The 18,868-nt window shown below is 32.3% G+C and overlaps 1 protein-coding gene and 1 pseudogene across 2 annotated transcripts in view; one reads left to right on the top strand and one right to left on the bottom strand.

The window, feature by feature from the left end:
* Positions 1–18,868, bottom strand: part of PRKG1 (protein kinase cGMP-dependent 1) — a 1,107,428-nt gene that overhangs the window by 82,364 nt on the left and 1,006,196 nt on the right. The gene's annotated exons all lie outside the window — the stretch shown is intronic.
* LOC112474262 lies at positions 467–585 on the top strand (annotated as a pseudogene).

Here is an 18,868-nt window from a genome sequence, read left to right as displayed (position 1 = left end):
TATAAGAGAAAGAGTTGGTAATAGTCCTATGGGTAATAACCCCGTAATAAAATTCACCTATTTGTACCAATAAAAATGAAATGAAACCATGGGACTAGCTAGGCAAAGGCAAGATGTGAACAAGGGACTAGCAGAAGGTCCAGCCATAGCAAGAATACTTTGTTCCTCTCCGGGCCTGCCTCCTCCAGGAGGCCCCTGGGAATTGGCACTCCCCTATGCATCTAAGATATGCTTTTGTGGAGGGAGGTATGACTGCCCCGGGGACATGGAGTAATTCCAAGGAGGAGGCTCCGGGCTGGGAACTTCAAGAACTGGTAGATATTTTATAATCTCCTTTTGTGGCACACAGGCAAATCTGGACTATCTATGTACAACAGAGCTAGTTCTAACTCTGCAGATAATTTCTAAAAGAAAAGAGTCAATATAGTCCTTGAGAATTTTCTCTGAAACAAAAAGAAACATAGTCATCTATGGCCATGCCACCCTGAACGTGCCCGATCTGGTCTGATCTCAGAAGCTAAGCAGGGGTGGGCCTGGTTAGTACTTGGATGGGGGACCACCTAGGAAGACCAGGTGCTGTAGGCTTTAAAAAAAAGAAAGAAAGAAAGAAACAGTCATTCCACAGGTCATGCAGAGCATGCTCAGTGGCCTTTCGGAACTTCTACACTGGAGAACAAATGGTAGGAAATCTGTTTAGGATGTGTAGTAATGATCGTAAGCTTTAATGACAGATAGATCTGTGTTTTTTTTTTTCTTTTTTTTTTTTTTTTTAAGTAAAGTCTAGCAATTTCTAGTGTTTGTTTTGTTTCGTTTTTCTCTAAGATGAGGTTGAGAAGGGGGAAATTTCCCTCTACTCTTCTACGTTCTTTTGGCTGGTTTAATAATAAAACCTACATAAGACAGATAAACAGGGGAAAATAACCAAACTTAATTACATTTTTAAATTTGGGAGTTTCCTAAGAATATGGGATCCAGGACAAATAAGGCAGTTGAGACTTACATGCTCCCTTGAATAAGGAGAAAAGGGGATGTGGATAGTGATTTGGAATTTCAAAAAGAGAGAAGGCAATTCACATGGAGATGAAAAGCAAATATTTAGTAAACAATTTTTTTTCTGTATTTAATAAACACAGAAAGCACTTTGATCAAATAGGCCTTGCTAGGTTCCTTCTTCTCTATTACACTTAGTTCATATTAAATTATCCTTATCTATGATGATAACTTCCCTCCTGGAGAAGGTTCGCTATCTAAATTCTTTTAGGCAGTTAGGGGATCAAGCATTGTTTTTTTGTTTGTTTGTTTTTTTTGAGTCTTTTTTTTTTTTTCCTTGAAAAATAACCAGCTTAAAATAATCAATATCCCAAAAAAGGTATATTTTGGAAAAAGGTATATCTGCTCCCTCTCTGGGACAAGGATGAGCTTCATTTTCCTGTGAATCTGAGGTGCATTTATGCAGAGGGCACTCAGTAGACTACAAAAGGAATGCCTATGTCAAAATGGTAGGTTGGGGGTAGAAGAAGACATCTGAAAACTTTACACAATATGCTTGCTGCTCTCCGCATTGATGCAAGGAACTAAATGATTAGGAGTAGGATTGATATAGAGTTAGAAGAAAAAGAAAGAGAGCAAGGATGGGTGAATTCTAATCTTATTCCTCATCACTTGTCACCTAGGCCAAGTCCAGAGTAGCATCCTCTGCTGCCTGAAAAGGAAAAGAGGCCATAATATGCTGTGCTAACTCAACCAGTTAACTTCTCTGTGGTAGGCTGAAAAATGATTCCCCAAAGGTATCAGGCCTTAATCCCTAAACCTATAAGTGTTACCTTACTGTGAAAAAGGGTCTTCACAATTATGATTTAAATTAAGGACCTTGTGATGGGGGTGGGGTGTATCCTGGATTATCTTGGTGGACTCTAAATGCCAACGCAAATGTTCTTCTCAGAGGGAGGCAGAGTGAGCTTTCATATACATGTGAGAGGTCAATGTGAAAATGGAGGCAAGATTAGAGTGATGTGGCCACAAACCAAGGAATGCCAGTAACTCTCAGAATCTGGAAGAGGCAAGGCGTAGATTCTCTACTAAAGCCTCTGGAGGGAATGGGGCAATGAGACTGATTTTGGACTTCTAGGCTTGAGAACTGTAAGAGAATATTTCTTCTGTTTTAAGACAGCGAGTGTGCAATAATTTGTTACATCAACCATAGAATACTAATGTAAATCATTACTATTTTTATTATCCTCTAATTATTATATATATATTTTTTGGTTCTATGTGTTTATTGTTTCTTCCTTCCTGAACTCATTTGCAGACATTACAAAATTATAATTTTCCTTTCTGTTTAGTTAGATTACACTGTGTGCGCCGCTGTAAACACAATTTCCTTGGCTCTTTTTCAGGATGCCAAGTCATAAAAACGATGTATATCAGTCACCAATGAAGTTCTCAAATTATTTCTTTTCACAAAACAAATATTTATCAAACTGCACACCAATTAAGTCAAGTAATTATACCCTTAAGAGATGCAGTTTTTAAATTTATTATCTCAAAACTGTATACTACAGATGTTCGAGTTTTAATGTGTATTTATCTGGAAAACGATAAAGTAGCTGAGTCACACAAAGACAAAATATAATAAACTATTTGCATATTTATAACATTGTGTTTGTCTCTTACTATCAGAGTTATGTGAATAGAATCAAACTCAAAGATTCACTGATATGAGTGATGAAATGTTGGATTCTCTCAGGGAGCAAAACGCAGCCCTGAGACATTCACATGTGTACCACATCGTAAATCAATTCCTTCACTGCTCTTAATGGCACCTCATGACCAGAAAAGGTACATTAAGCATCACAGAGTACTTGCCACGAGCATGGAAAAGTTTTTGTACTGGTTCAGTATTTCATCCGTGGGTATAATAATATTCCAAAGCCATATTTCATAAGTCTCCATGAAGTCTAGTTTTAAAACGACTTAAGTCCCTATCTCTAGAACAACTAAAAGTTTCCTCCTCTGTAAAATGAAGGAGTTGGACTTGGAGATCTCTCTCCCACCTCTAAAGTTCTGCGAGGATAAGATACAGACACAGTGTGACTATCCTAGTATTTGGGGACTAAGTCAAAGTTTTCAAATGGACTGACCATGTGTGCCGTGACTTAGCAAGGAACGTAGCCAAAATAAACATCTGAGTATGGATAGTTCAAGCAAGATTGTGACTAGTATCCAGAATTAAGATTTTTACTGTTGTCTTCTCAAGGACACAATACTTGTCATATATAAATATTTCTCTTCTGTTAATTTTATTCAGTCTATATCAAAACATGCTTTGAAACAATGAGTAATAGTTTCACTGTTATAATCTTGTCCTCAGTTGACATATTTACTTATTTTTATCTAGCCTACAGTGAATCCCAACATGAGCTCATCTCTCATGCTGGACGGAATGTATGCCTCACAAATGCAAAAGAAGGAATCCAATTCTTTCATGTACTTAGAAATTATCCTACGGACCAAGGTGCAGTTTAGAGCTCTGAGAAATATCTATTTAACTCTACTAACTACTTAACTCTACTTAGAAATACACATACACGAACGATCTGAATTTTTATATAAACCTGGAAAGAAAACGTTATATTTAAAAAAATAGTGGAATTTCAAAAGTTATGTGTAATTTAATATTTTGAAATTATACAGAAAATTTTAAAGAAAAATATTTAAGATAGTGTTATTAAATTTAAAGCTTTGGGGAATGAATAGGTAAAATGCTTAAGCTCTTTACATATTTCAGCATATTTTTGTACTTCTGAAAAGATTTCTAAAAGCTTTTCCAATAAAAGATAGCTTGACCAATATCAGGTCGTTTCGATTCTCATGCACAGTTTGGCTCTTAAATGAACAAAAAGCATGTATCTGCTCCAGGGGAGTGACCACTTTATTAGAAAAGAAGCAAGAAGGATTCTGGACCTCCTTTGCTTGTGGGCTTCTCCTGCTGACCAGGTGTTAACCAATTTGCCTTTTTGATCATGCAAGGATTGGAGATGAACTTCAGTCTTGTGAATGTTGATGGTTTCTTCTATATTCAAGTATTTTTTTCTAGCATCTCCAGAAAGTCTGCCTACCTACCCCTCACCAAAAAATACTTATTTTTTTTTTCAATTTGTCACTCTGTTTGTAGAACAAAATTATTTAAATATTAATAGAACTGGGAAATTTATAATTATCTTGATAAACTTTACTTTTTAAAATGTCAGCATATCAAAAAGCGATTGTATACATCATATTTATATGTATGTAATCTCCCATTTATGAAACTGACTGCATGACTACCTGGAAAGGGAATTACTTTAAGAGCTAATAAATATTTTAGTCCTTCCTCTACCGTCTTCTTCTTCTTCTTCTTAAAAAAAAAAAAAAAAAAAAGCCAACAAAGCAAAATAAAACAAACAAATTCCAACCTTAAGAAAACCTTTCAACCTGTCTTCCAATATCTGAATTTACAACACTAAGAGAGGACCCAGAGATACTGAATTAAACTTATAGAAACCGATTCCTTGCAGTTGGTGAAATACAAGCAAAATCCTATTTCCTGATCTATGAACTGAAGAATTGTTTTCTGGTGATTATATACCTCTGATTCTCAGACAGCTTTGTTTACAGTGTATATTAAGTACACTTGCTAGCTGTGTGAGTTGGGGAGGTAACTTACTTCTCTGTTTCTCAGCTTCCTCATTTATAAAATGAGAAATATATAAGTGTCTTCCTAATAAATTATTTGAAAACCTGGACAAGTAAGCACCTTTACCTCATTCACTAGTGCAACTGCTATTATTATTATTATTATTATTATTACCTAAAATGTACACATATTTAGAGATATAACTTCATTAACGCTATAAAAGGAAATTCTATGACACTTTATACTATTTAATTATTGTCTATAACATAATTAGTATATAATCACAATGAATGTATTCAATATGACACTATTATAATTCAAATAAATATTGAAATATTGACTCGATTATATAAAATATTTTAAAAATTCTTTACCCAGTGAAGTTTCATCCCTATTATTTATCTCCTACTTCTAACAGAATCCATCTGCCCACAAATCCCCAATATTACCAGCTCTGTTCCTGCTGCAGTACAATGATGCCTTAGCAAATTCATATCTAATTTACTAGTTAACTAATACCCGGGAGTTTCTTTAGAGAATTCCCAAATCTCCTGCTTTCATCAAACCAAAATGAATAACTTTCTTTGTTGAATATATGGGTTTCAGATAACTACTCTGCAAACTGGCGAGCTCTATTTTTCTAATTTATATTTTAATTAATTTCCTTCTTAGCTCACTCCATTTTATGCATTTTTTCTCTCTCATATGTTTGCAACACCTCCTAAGGAATAACACCTTTATTTTGAATTATGGGTTCGTTGAATGTATCCTTAGGTAATTAAGACATTAAAAACAAGATTCAACTATGATCCTTTTAGCATTTTTCTGCATGTTTAATCAACCATAACACATATCACTAATTGAGATAGTTTTATTTTCTTCAAAAATTTTACTTGAACCATAAAAATAATATGGGTATATTTTTCCCTGGATATGCCCAATGAATATATATTAATACATAATGTGGTTAACAAATATCTCAGTAACTATTAATTTTTAATTTAAATGATTCCATTATGGTTATGTAATTAATGCAGAAATAAAATTAAAAATCAATAGTTATTCAGATATTCTGTGATTAGAAATCAATAAGAATGGGTTTAGACATGTGAGGTATTACTATAAGTGATCACTAAAATTAAATTAAAATTAAAAATTGAAAAGTTTTAGCAATATTTCAAGAAGTTACAAATAAAAACTGATAGTGTTTTAAAAATATACTTGTGCACTGGACTCTTCCAGTAACAATTAAATCTAGCACAAGTCTTGTTGCATCTATAGAGTAAAAATGAACATAAGGTTGGGAAGTTTATACAGAGACTTAGGTCTTCAACTGGTTCCCATTCTGCTACTTAAAAAAAAAAAAATCCAACTCACTAAATTGTTAAGGCCAATATTGCTAAGAACTCTTATTGATATTTTATGTTTGTTTTTTGTTTGTATCACACAGTCACACAGTTCTGGTTAATAAATATATGAAATAGGTAGGTGGGCTGAAAAGTAATGCCTTCATTTAACTCTAGGTGCCTTTTAAATAAAGTAAATGTAAAATCTCATGAATAAAGTTGAACTAATGAAGAAACGTATAAATAAGCAAACGTGAAAAGCAGAGGTATTAAACATGCTTCATTTTGAGTTCATTGGATACTATTCATCTTCCATTGTGCATTCATTTTTCTCTTTATCTAAGTGATATAGGGGTTATGTCAAAATATCAGTTTACAAAAATAATGTGATCTGTCACTACAAAACCATTGAAACACTCATTTTGGTAAAACATTTCTAACATTTACCTTGAGTGTTAAATTTCTACTTTTCCTAAGTTCAGTTTGAAGTGGATGAGCCCCACAGTAATTCATTAAAGCAAGTGGCACAGTAAGGAAGGTCTCCATAATTATTTCACACTAATTAGCTCAGGTAGTAAAAGGTTCTGTTTTATTCATTTTGATGCTCATGGCTGTTGGTTTAGGATAGTAAATTCTCTCACATTTTATTTTAAATGTGAAAATATCATTACCTGGATATAGTTTCTTTACAATGCTTTAATGCAGTGGTAAAACATCACAAGAAAAAAAAGATTTTTTTTTTTCAAATTCTTTACCACTGACAGCTCAATTGCTATTTTTTTCTATTTCTTTCTATGTCAAACTTCATTAACTAAATGTTCTTCCAGTATTTAGCTTCTTATTGTTAAAGGTAGAGATGCATATTGCACAAATGGAAACCTGACAGAACCAACATTAGCCTGGTTAATTTGTTTTTTAAAACTCTATGTGCTAAATATAAATTTAATTTTCTCTTTACTGATTAAATAGCTCAAATATTAATTCAATGGTGCTTTTTAAGTGCTATATAATCCTAAGTATTTAATCCTATGATCATTTTTATCTTTGAAGAACAGTCATCATTCCCCTCTTCTATTGTCATAACCAACTGTTATGTTTCCATGGAAACCATGGAGAAAGAATGAAATGGTAAAACGCTTCCATTTTAGGTCTAAGTTGACAGTGTTGTTTTTCATTAGGAGCCTCAATTATTCAATAGGTAAGAATATAGAGAGAGGTTTCAGAAATGATATAGAGTAATAGTTGATCTTTTATAACTAAAAAATTATGTTTCTAGTTAAAAGAAGTTAACTTTCTGTTGAAAACTAGTTATTTGGTGGTAAGATTTGGGGAGCTTTTTTTTCCTTTGTATTTTATTGTATTGTTTGTATTCTATGTTATCATGTAAAATTAAATAAAGAAAAATAAAAGTAATTATTTAAAAAACTAATAATTTGTTATACTCTTGGTAAATATGTTTTAATTTTTTGTAAATATCACTAAATCCATACAGTTAAGTTTTAAACGTACACTTACAATAGAATAATAATTATTTAATGCTTATAAGGGGTTTTAGAGAAATCCTATAAAATCTGTTTGGAGCTTTGTCCAAAGTATTCCTACATTTTGTTTCTCTAAAAAAATTATAAGTTAAAAAGAAACCAATTTTAACTTAAATACAAGTAAATTTAAAGTTATGAAGAGTTCCAGAGGAAATTGGTTATAATGTTTTCTTCTGGAAAGGAAGATTTACGTCTTGCTCTGTATATATATTAAATTATTTGATTTAAGAACAAATATAGTTGTTAGTTGTTAGAAGAGAAATGTAGTTTCCTAAAACAAAAATCCTAGCTTAAGAAAATGTCAGAGAGTTAAAAGAGGCTTTAAGCAGCTGAGTAAAATGTTCAGATTTTGGTATGTGGCTTTTCCCAGAGAAAATAAACAGGTTTCTTTGTTTGTTTGTTTGTTTTTACTTTTCCCGCAATAGAAATAATAGACAGTTTCTAGAGTGGCATATATTTTCTTTTAGATCTCCTCAAAAAAGTAGAGAGTTGGGCAAATGACTGATAAAATGGAAATACTTTGTTGCTCCTGCAAAAATTGGTAGCAATTACCCTTAACTGTTGGTGCTTCCTGTTTGCTAAGGGAAGAGACTTTGAAATTCATTACAAAGACAACAAAATTAAGATCCTGGCAAAGACAAAAATAAATGGAAACACAAGTTATACTGTGAAGCCTTTATCTCAACCATCTCTCTGATAGGAAAGATACTTGGATAAAAATGTTTTAAAAAAATTATGGCTTATTACGTTTTTTAAAACCCACAGATGAGGAGGTCTTGGTCTCCTTAAAACTTAAAATAAGAAATAAAGTTCTAATGCATACTAAGCCTGACATCCAAACAAATACATATTTTTCTTTTTATATAAATATTGACTATTTATATAAATAAATAGCTGGTTGGAAAGCCACCAGCTCAATAGAAGTGATGGCATTTATTGATATCTGGATTTTTTTTTTTTTTTTTAGTTTAATTGGTATTATAAGCTAAGTTCTCATTCTTGACTTCCTCCTTAAATAATAAAAATTTCCTTTGAGATATGAATATAGATGAGAAATTAGAGTACCTAAAAAGCTTAATGTGAAACTCATGCTTAAGGAATCATACATCTAGCTCCTAACTTAATATGCTACTCTCTTGGAATAAGGTGGAAATGGTGTAAAATTATGTAGAGAATATTGTGAGTTAAATAATATACTTTTAAAAAATCATTCCTTTACATTTTTTTTACTAAAAAAAGGCCTTAAAGCAAAGAGACCCAGTAGCAGTGACCACGCTTACTTAGCACCATTTTGAAATGGCTAAAAGGAATGACAGTTCCTTGAGAAATGGGTGATTTCAGGTTTAGGGCAGGAAATGCACATGAAGAACCTGGGACATCTTGCTATTCAGAAAGCAAGAGAGATCTCGGCAACTAACGGTCTGTGTTTAGAGGAAACAAGGAGCCAGTCTGATACACTCAACGTATAAAAATACACACACACAAAGAGCAAAAAGTAAAATGAAAAACCGTTATTTCTCACTAAGAAGTAACCAAGGCACCAATAACTTACTCTGGAAACTGGTAATTGATGGGAAAGAATAAAAAGCATTCGTCCTGCCTGTCTTGAATAAATAGAATGAGAGTAAATAGTCTGCAAGATTCTTAGTCAATGATGCAGAGTGTTTTTAGAGAAGCATTACAATGAACAGATATTGAAAGAATGACAATTGGATAACGATCATGTTAAAAGCCTCATTAGATAGTTGATTCAGGCAATGATCATCATTGGTATTAAGACATTTAACAAAAGGTTGATAGGAAACTTTACAATGAAAGGATTAGGCTGTCACCTCCTAATCTGTTCCAACTTCAAGTAGCTGAAAGTGAACCAGGCACTATTTGCCTTATATTACAATGGAATTTTGAAGTACATCGAACCTTCTAACTATTTTTCTTGCCACAAAATGTTGAACTTAAATTTAATCAACTCTTTAGGTTTGATGATCTTTTATAAGAAATACAAAAGATAGAGACAAGGTAGATGACAACATTTAGAAACAAGACAATTCCGAAACGGGAGATCCATATCAGGTCATCTGATTCAGATTCTTCAAGAACCTCATAGGGCCATTAGGGGGCTCTTCGAGATTAAGGGAGACTTAAGAGACATAACCAACAAGCAATGTATAAGATTCATTTTGATCTCGTCAAACAAATCAGCCATAAAACAATATTTGAGAACATTGAGAAAAACTGAATAATGACTAGATATTCATTTTATTAGGGACAATAATTATATTTTGGTTATGTAGAAAAGTGTCTTTATTTTTAGAATATAAATATGAAAGAATATATTTAGAAAGAATGATATGATGTTAGTCATCTGTTTAAAATACCTCAGTAAAAAAAATGTCACAAGAATTAGATGAAGTGATTGTGGCAAAATATTGATAACTTTTAAATCTGGGTAATGTTTATAAGAAGAAGAGTTTATTGCACTATCTTCTATGATTGAAAATTTGCATAGTAACAAGTATAAAGAAAGTATTTTATTAAAATATGCATATGAAATGATTAGGGATCTAAAATTTTACACAAGGGTAGCAGACATTTGGTAGCCAGTGTGAATCCCTGTTCTAAGCATTTACAAACTGTATGACCTTGGAATTAACCCTTCTAGGTTTGTTTCCTTATCTGTAAAATCAGATAAAATAAGAATATTTGCCTCATTGTTAAGATTAAATGAAATAATTCATAGAAAGCGTGGCACATCAGTGCTCAAGAAATGTTAGTCATAATTGTCATTAATTATCACTATATTTATAATTATTACAAATATAGGTAAAACAGGATTATCTTATATTCACACAACGTTTTTTTTAATAAAGTATTTTCAAATACACTTGTTTATTTCATTAATAATATATTTTGTTTTAGTAGAATATATTTAAATTTTCTAGATTCTATGAAATTTGGTTTGTTTTTGATTACTGAGTATTTCAATTCACTGACATTTATTTTATAAAAGTTATATTAATAAATTATTAATTTTCAAAGAAGTGGATAAAGTACTAGATATCAATAATGCTTCGTGTCATAGTTTAGAAACATATGAATTTTTGTTGATCCTCCTGGTCTTCACTATCATTAGTACCCACTTTAGCAAAACTAATTTAGACTATTTGAACTTTCTGATTGTTGAGATTTTTCACAATTAAGGGCTTACCTTATAATCTATAGTAAATCAATATTATTTATATCTCTAATAAATACAGAGGTAAACGTCATTGATAAGGATCTGTGGTGATTATAAGATTACTTAAAGGTTTCAAATTCTTAAGAGATAAATTCAGAATATAAATGAGAATACTCATCATTAGAGACGTGACTCTAAAATGCTGACTGCAGTCCCCAAGGGAGGGATGAGTTTATATTTGCTTTGTTGCATCTTTAAACAGAATCTAAATATTACAACCTGTTCAGGATCACTCTTTTGAAATGTAGTGAAGGCTTGTGATCAACTAATTTGATAACTGGAAAATGGAAATAAATCCACTATAACCTGAGGGGTCTGGAGTGAGTATGTAAAACTCTTGATCTTATTCAGCCTCTCCAGTCACAAATACATACCTACAGGGAAAGTGGGGTGTGTGGGGGGGACTAAATATAAAGGAAGTTTTAAATTATACTTAATAATTTGTCAGCAACCACATCTTCTAACACTAAAAGATGAAAGAATCCATAGATATTTTTAAACAAATCTAAATGAGCTATATCCTCCTTTGGCTTAAAAATCCTCCCATGGTTTGAAATTATTCCTATGATTTTCCTTTATGCAAAAGAATGTTTTGATAAAGATAAAATCTTTAGACTGATATAGATTCCCCTTCTAAGTACTCATATAGCATTTTATATTTCTCCTCTTATTAAATAAAACCACCATCAACAATTGCTGCATTTATTAAATTTTAAATTTCTCAAGAGGAGAGAACATAACCTCTGTTTTATATTCTCTTGCTGAGTGCATGGCTGGTATATTTGAACTGAAAAAAAAATGTTGATTAATTCCTCACAATGATGCCCTGTCCTTTAAACATGGAAATGACATACCAACCCATCACTAGATTGACATGTGCTTTGTATACTGAAAGATGAGTACCTTGCCCCCTCACTTTCCTGTCTTGCCCTCTTTAGATTCAACTGCACACACTTTCAAGGTATCTAATTAACCAAGGGGGTATAATCTGTAGCCATAAAGTAAATTTAACTATTGAACACACACAGTAGAAACCATCTATTTTTAAAAAGTAAATTGAAATTATAATGATTAGGACAACTGAATTGGGAGAATTGAGAAGGAGACAATATCAATATATTAGCTTCCAAACTATTGACAATATCAATTGATATTGACAATATCAATATCAATATCAATATATTAGCTTCCAAACTATTTTTTTTACTAGCATCACATTAAGAAATACATTTTTCATCATACCCATTCCTTGCACATGTGTGCACACACACAGGCACATATGGAAAACACTCATAAATCAATACTGCTCCATACAATGCACTCTGAAATAATAAAAATTCCGGTCATAATTCACTACACGAACTTCATGACCCCCTAGTGATTTGTAACCTAGTTTGAAAAATGCTCCAAAGACTTCTTTTAAATAATCTCAGTGGTCTACTATTTTAACTTAGTTTAGTATTCTCCTTGGGATCTTTTTAATAATCCCAGATCCTATGCATTCCCATTCCTTGAAAATGTCCTTCTTTTGCAGAGAAATTTCAACATTCCCTGCATTTCTAATGTCTACTTTCTGCATCTTAGGATGCAGGGATGACACCACTTTTGCACTGACATGGTTATGTCTCTCTAATTATTTCTGACTATTTCTTCAATCAGAGTAAAGTCAAATTGACCAGTGTTTGGCTCTTGGAAGCAATTGCGAAAGAGTAATCATGTCAATTGGGAACAGGATGACAATATAGCATTGCGTTAGCAGAATCTACTGTTTGTGATTACCACAAAGGTGGAATTTAAAGAATGCCATGCCCTTTATTTATAAAAGTTAATGAAACCATGTCTACAGAACTTGTAATGTAAAAATGCTGATATTTGGAGAGTGTCAAATTTGTAACTTCTAGCTCTCAAAAGCACCTCTATTTTTGCCTGCAGCATATTCATTCTCTTTTGTAGCGCATTTAATTTCACAACAGAGTTGTATTATATTACCAATGTAATATTGGTCCTCTATTATAGATGTTTGTTTTACCTAAAATTCGTTTTTCTGTTTTTTATCTTAATACAATTCTGTGTTTTACTATTATAACCCAAAAGGTTATATGAATAGAAAGAAAATTGTATTATACACAAAGTAATTACATTTGAGACAATTATAGTGACTTAGCATCTAATGTGAAAAATATCAGTCAACAACCTGTAGAACAAACTGAGACTGTTTTCCTAGCTTCAGCAAAGCAAATAATTCTAACATCTTAAAAGAACAATGAAGTGTTAGTTAGCTTCCTGGTGAGCTAGATTCTTCCAATGAATTCTCCCACGATGCTGAAAATTCTGCTGCTTTGAAGAAGTAAATATGACTTTAAAAAAATCTGAGTATTAGGAAGAATCTTAAAAATCTTAATTGAATTTTTGGAAAAATTATTTTGTATAATTTAGTTGTAGTTTAGCATTTGAATTAACCAAATTTTGGGAAACCGTGTCCTTCTGTAGCTTAAAGTCTATTCTTATGCCAATTATGATACTTTTATTACACCTAAACTTTTCTTCTGGAAGTGAAACTCGGAAAGTAAGGCTCATTTTCAACATTTGACAAAATTCTGTATATAATTTTAGTATTATATATATTTAATACTTGAATATAATTTTAGTGTTCCTCTGACCCTAACAATTTTTTTTTTGTCTTCTATTTATATCAATGATTCTCAACCAGGGGTGATTTTGTCTCCCTCCTGCACCCAGCAAATATTTGACAATATCTAAAGATATTTTAGATTGTCATGACTTGGTTGGGGAGAGAGATATGCTACTGGCATCTAATGAGAAATATCTATTTTATCTTTGTCCCAAGATCCTAACACCTTGCTTCTAACACCCTTGGAATCTCTGGAGTGATATGTGTGTCTTAGGAATGCTAATGAGTCAACTTAGATAACTTCAGGATCGGGCTGGTCATCAGGGAAAGCAAGGCATGATTAGAGGGTCAGAACTTTCAATCCCATCTCTCCAACTTCTGGAGGTGGGTAAGTGATTGGAAGTTGAATTCAATCACTAATGGCCAATGATTTCATCAATTCTGCCTACATAATGAAATCTCCAAAGAAACCCCTAAACAGTGGATTTAGAAGAACTTTGAAGTTGGCGAATAGATCAATGTGCTGGAATAGAGAGGGCATGGGAGTTTCGTGCCCAAGCATTCATACCTTCCCTATACAGTTTTTCTATTTGAATATTCCTGAGTTGTATCCTTTATAATAAGCCACTAATAGTAAGTAAACTGTTTTAATGCTTTCTGTGAGCCATTCAAATAACTTATAGAACCCAAAGAAGTGGTCATGGGAACCCCTGATTTATAACTGTTAGCTCTGAAGCAGAGGCGGCAACCTGGGACTTGTGACTGATGTCTGAAGTAGGGCCAGTCTTTTGGGATTGAACACTTAACCTGTGGAGTCTGCACTAATTCCAAGTAGTTGTTGTCATAACTGAATTGAATTGCAGGGCATTCAACTGACATCTAGAGAGTTGGAGAACTGGTTGTTGGTGTTGAAAATCCCCACTCATTTGGCATCAGAAGTGTTGTGAGTAAACAGCTCAGAATTGGGTAGTGGCCAGTGATGCTACTAAGCATTCTGTGATGCACAAGACAGCCCACCACAATCAGGAATTATCTGGCCCAAAACGTCCGTAGTGATGAGGCTGAAAAACTTATTCGTATGTATAGCTGTGTAATAGTCTTAAGATTATGAAAATAGAAAAAGTTTAAGGCTTACAAAACAAGCTTATCAATAAATTGATTTAGATATAATGTTTGTGAAATTATTAAAATTATAAGGTGGGGACTCTAGTTAAACACTGACATAACTAGAAGAACATTCAGCACACACAAATTAAATAATGTAGCATGGTACTTAACAATAGCAGCCTAATTCTTAAAAACTTATAGTAATGACAGCATCAGAAATTACTTATAAAATCATTGATTGAACCATATAAAATTGCCATTCTAGAAGGCCAAAAATGGTCATATATTGACAATTTTGTATGGTCAAGTCTAATAAAATGAATTTCTTATTCACTATTTAATTTTTATTTACTTGAATAGTAATATCATTAAAAGGCAAAATATTAACAAAATAGGTACATTATAGGTACATTTAAATAATTATGTAGAGAAAAGGGAAATTACATAAAGCAGATAGTATGCTTTGTATTTGGTCATACTAAAGCATGAAGAGGTAAGATATTTCTGTTTTTGAACAATATCTATTTAGTTGTTGGGAATATATTATGCTTTTTAGAAGAAGAGTATTTTTACCTGACTTTTATGATTTCTTAACGTGGCTCATTAGTGTAATAAATAGTTGAAAAATATGAGCTAGAAAAACACATCCTATATAATGCAATTGTTATATCTTTTTGTTTCTAAAAAATGAAGTATGGAAAATCACATATTTGGAAGTAATTAAATGTTTCTTCTGTACTCCTACTTCCTTGCACTCCCTACTTATACCCCTATAGACATTGGCATGTGAAATTATTGTTCTGATCACTTGTTTCAGTGCACCAGAGAATATTAATGTATGTCAATAGCTTTCCAAAGTAGGGGGCTTATATACTCTCCCAGTTCACGATGTCACTCAAAAAACATAATCTGTCTTTTGGTCTGTTTATAAAGGTGTAATCTTGTCAATGGCTTTTTTTTTTTTTTTTTTTTTAATTTCAAGGCAACTTTTTGGACTGCATTTGAAATAAAGAATTGTTATTCAGTCTAAAGTATATTCTTTATCATTAATTTAATTGTTCAAATAATATAATAAAATTAAGAGGCTTAGAAGGAAAAACCATGAGCCTATTCAGAGGAGTGTTTGAAATTAATCTGTTTACTCAAATAGTAAGCAAGGCACCTTGCTCGATTTTGGAGAATAGCTCCTTAAACAAAATTATTTTTAGTAAAATTTATGTTTTACTAGATTATGATATTTTGATAAGCCAATTTTACTAACATAATAAGTACACCAACTTTGAAAAAAATCATGGTCATTTTTTAAGCAAAAACTTAGAAAAACTGATGGGGTATTACTTATAGACCCGAAGAGTCATGTTTTGCAAGTCTTTAAACTGAAAGTGGTCTTAAATTCATTGTTTAGGAAGTTGCTTTATTCCCTTTTCAAGGCTATTAGAATTATTGCTATTCAATGTGATCAATCTCTAATATATCTAGGTTGTCTAAAATATTTGAACAGTTTTTGAATAGTGCAGTAATAGTTTTTTGAAAATATATATCCTTACACATTTGAAATACAGAAAATAGGCTGGTTGCTTTAAGTAATTAATAATTTATAAACTTGACTAATGTTTTTAATTTATGCATTGGAAGAAGTTGGCGTGATACACACAAATAGCTGTAACAACCATGCTTCACTTCTATGAAATCTCATCTTCCTCAATTAACAATTTAAAGATGTAAATTAACATGGTATATTGTTTATTGTATCAAACGATTTCTGCTGCTATTTTAATTCATTATTTAAAAGTAATTTCTTTCTAAAAGGATTCATGAGAGAAATATTGGTATAACATTTTCAGTTCCAAGGTTGCTCTATAATTTTCTAATGGCTTTTTATCTAATGATAGCCTGGCTTATTATCATATCTAAATGTCACATTGGCAAAAGAAAATTGTATGTATAATGAGGAAAATGAAAATTGTTCTGTTTCTAAAGGTTAATTTAACTATGAGTTATCAAAATGTACTTCAAGAAAAACTGCATAATTTTTTATTTAAATATTTTTAATAAAGTAAGCACTAACAGCAATACTTTCAGATTCTAAGAGGAAAGAAACATAACTTGGTTACCACTGTTAAAATATCGACCCACAAATAATTCCATGATCTTTTAGAGTCTATTTTCTATTGACAACTACAAAAGTATCTTCATTATAAATTTATAAAACAGCATTAGTGGAAATATTGTTTGTATAAAAAGAAGTTATGCTTCTAAAAGAATAGCTTGTTAACTTTCACATTCTAAGCATTTAACCCAGAAAGGATTTCAAGATTATCAGTTTTATAGATTAGGAAACACGTCTAGAGATGGTAGGCTTTAGACCTTGTGCTGAAGGTCACCTGGAGAAGTTAGTGTCAGTGCTGTGACTAAGGTCAAGGATGCCCAACCCCAAGGTATTATTTTCCTTGCTATGTGAACATGGCCTTGCCAGGGGGACCTCTTGTAGTGTAGACCGTTAACCTTGCTTGCTCTCACTAGGTTCAACAGTTTTCTTTCCAGAATGGCCCAACCATTCTGGAAAGAAATGCATAAAGTGAGATTAGATATGCTATATGCTATTAGTATATGCTATATGCTATCTTTACTCCAGTGAGAGAGATTGCATACACTGAAGAAGGTATTTTAAGTAAATATTATTTTTCAATTAAAACTGCTGAGAACACAACCTACTGCTGATATTACTAGATATTATTTTCTGCTTTTAAAAAAGAACCGTATCACAACAAGCATTGGGTTATTCTCTTTTCTATGAAAGTTTGGGCCTCTGGAAAGGCTGACCTAATTACCATATGGGACCAAATTAACCACAGGATTTAAAGAGCTCTTGATGTTTTGAAAGTAATTTCCATTTGTTATCTAATGTGACAACAGTGGAAAAGAATCATCCTTCTTTTCAGAAGAAGGAAACAGAGTCAGCAATCAAATGGCTTGTCTGCAACCACCAAGCAAGTCAACAACACTAGAATTTTCAATTATCTTTAGTCTTCTTCTCTGTCAATTAGAAAAGGTTGCATGAATGGACATACTGAGAGTCACCTTTATAAAGTCTTGTTACCTGAGGAGTCTTAAAGATAAGCACTGAAGAGAAGGAATTAGTAAATGGTCTTTGAGAGTTTTTAAATTTTTAATAAAACAGAAAAAAAATGCTCCTACCCAAAGCTAAGTAGTTTTACTCCGAAAATCATTTTTCAAAAAAAGCCACCAAAGTGGTCTCACCACACTTGAAAAAGAATTTTACTTTGATGCTCTCTGTAGTCACAAATCACATTGAAGTATTAATCTGTTAGCATTGGTGCCCTTAGAAATTGTTCTATACCTCTTCCTAGCTTTATTACATGTACTGGAATTTGAAAAGCAAACAGATCTTGCACAGCTGAAAGCCAACTTATTGCAAATTTTCAGGGCCAATTATTGCAAATTTTTCAAGTCTCATATGCTTTGCTCTGCAATCAAATAGAAAACAATTGTTATTGCACAGAGAATGGGACTGCCTTCTGACTCCTCAACTCCAGAAGTGATCAGCGAGTTCTAATTTGAGGGCTATTTTATAATGCCATTCTCAGTGTTCTTTCCATTTAATTGGCATATAATATAGTTCCTATTTTGGAACAGTGTATTGCTCACTTGAATTCTTTCCATAGGGGGAAAAAGAATTTTCCAGGCTCATTTTCCCAATAATTGCTTCAATCAAGACCAACTTGGTTTAAGTAAATTGTTGATAAGATTGTGGGAATACTAAGACCTTTACTCTAAAATGTCTGGCAGAAAAACACTAATAAGATAGGTCAAAATTTCAAAGTCAGGGTGTTCAAAAGAGCAATCTCATGTGTAGTTGATTGTGCATTGAAAATATTGTGTTTTAGATGCTAGACAACCCTGGGGCATTTGAAAAGATGTTACCAAACAATACAGATTTCTGTTCTAATTTGCATAGCTTCATTTATTTTTGAGATGCATTTAATGAGTGAATTTTCAAAGGCTCGAACAACATTGGCAGTTCCCTCTGAGTGCCAAAGAGCACAGAGCAGTCGTCCCATGAAAAGCAGAGTGAGCAATGAAAGGGTTGTCTCTGTTAATAAAATATAATGAGAGAACATCTTTTACTGTTGTCACATTATGTCAAACAACAAGGCTCACACCAAAAGTAATCCTGGAACTATCAAACAGACTGAAAGGGTCCTTTGCAAATGAACTTGTAAACAGAAGTGGAAATTTAAGTGAATGAGGACTCATTATGGAAATAGGATTACAATTTTTATTGGGACTATATTGAAAGACCAAAAG

Source organism: Pteropus alecto, unplaced genomic scaffold (genome assembly GCF_000325575.1).
Source record: "Pteropus alecto unplaced genomic scaffold, ASM32557v1 scaffold88, whole genome shotgun sequence".
In the NCBI taxonomy this organism is placed as follows: domain Eukaryota; kingdom Metazoa; phylum Chordata; class Mammalia; order Chiroptera; family Pteropodidae; genus Pteropus; species Pteropus alecto.
Note: the sequence above shows the minus strand (reverse complement) of the source record. Positions and strands in the feature narration are given on the sequence as shown.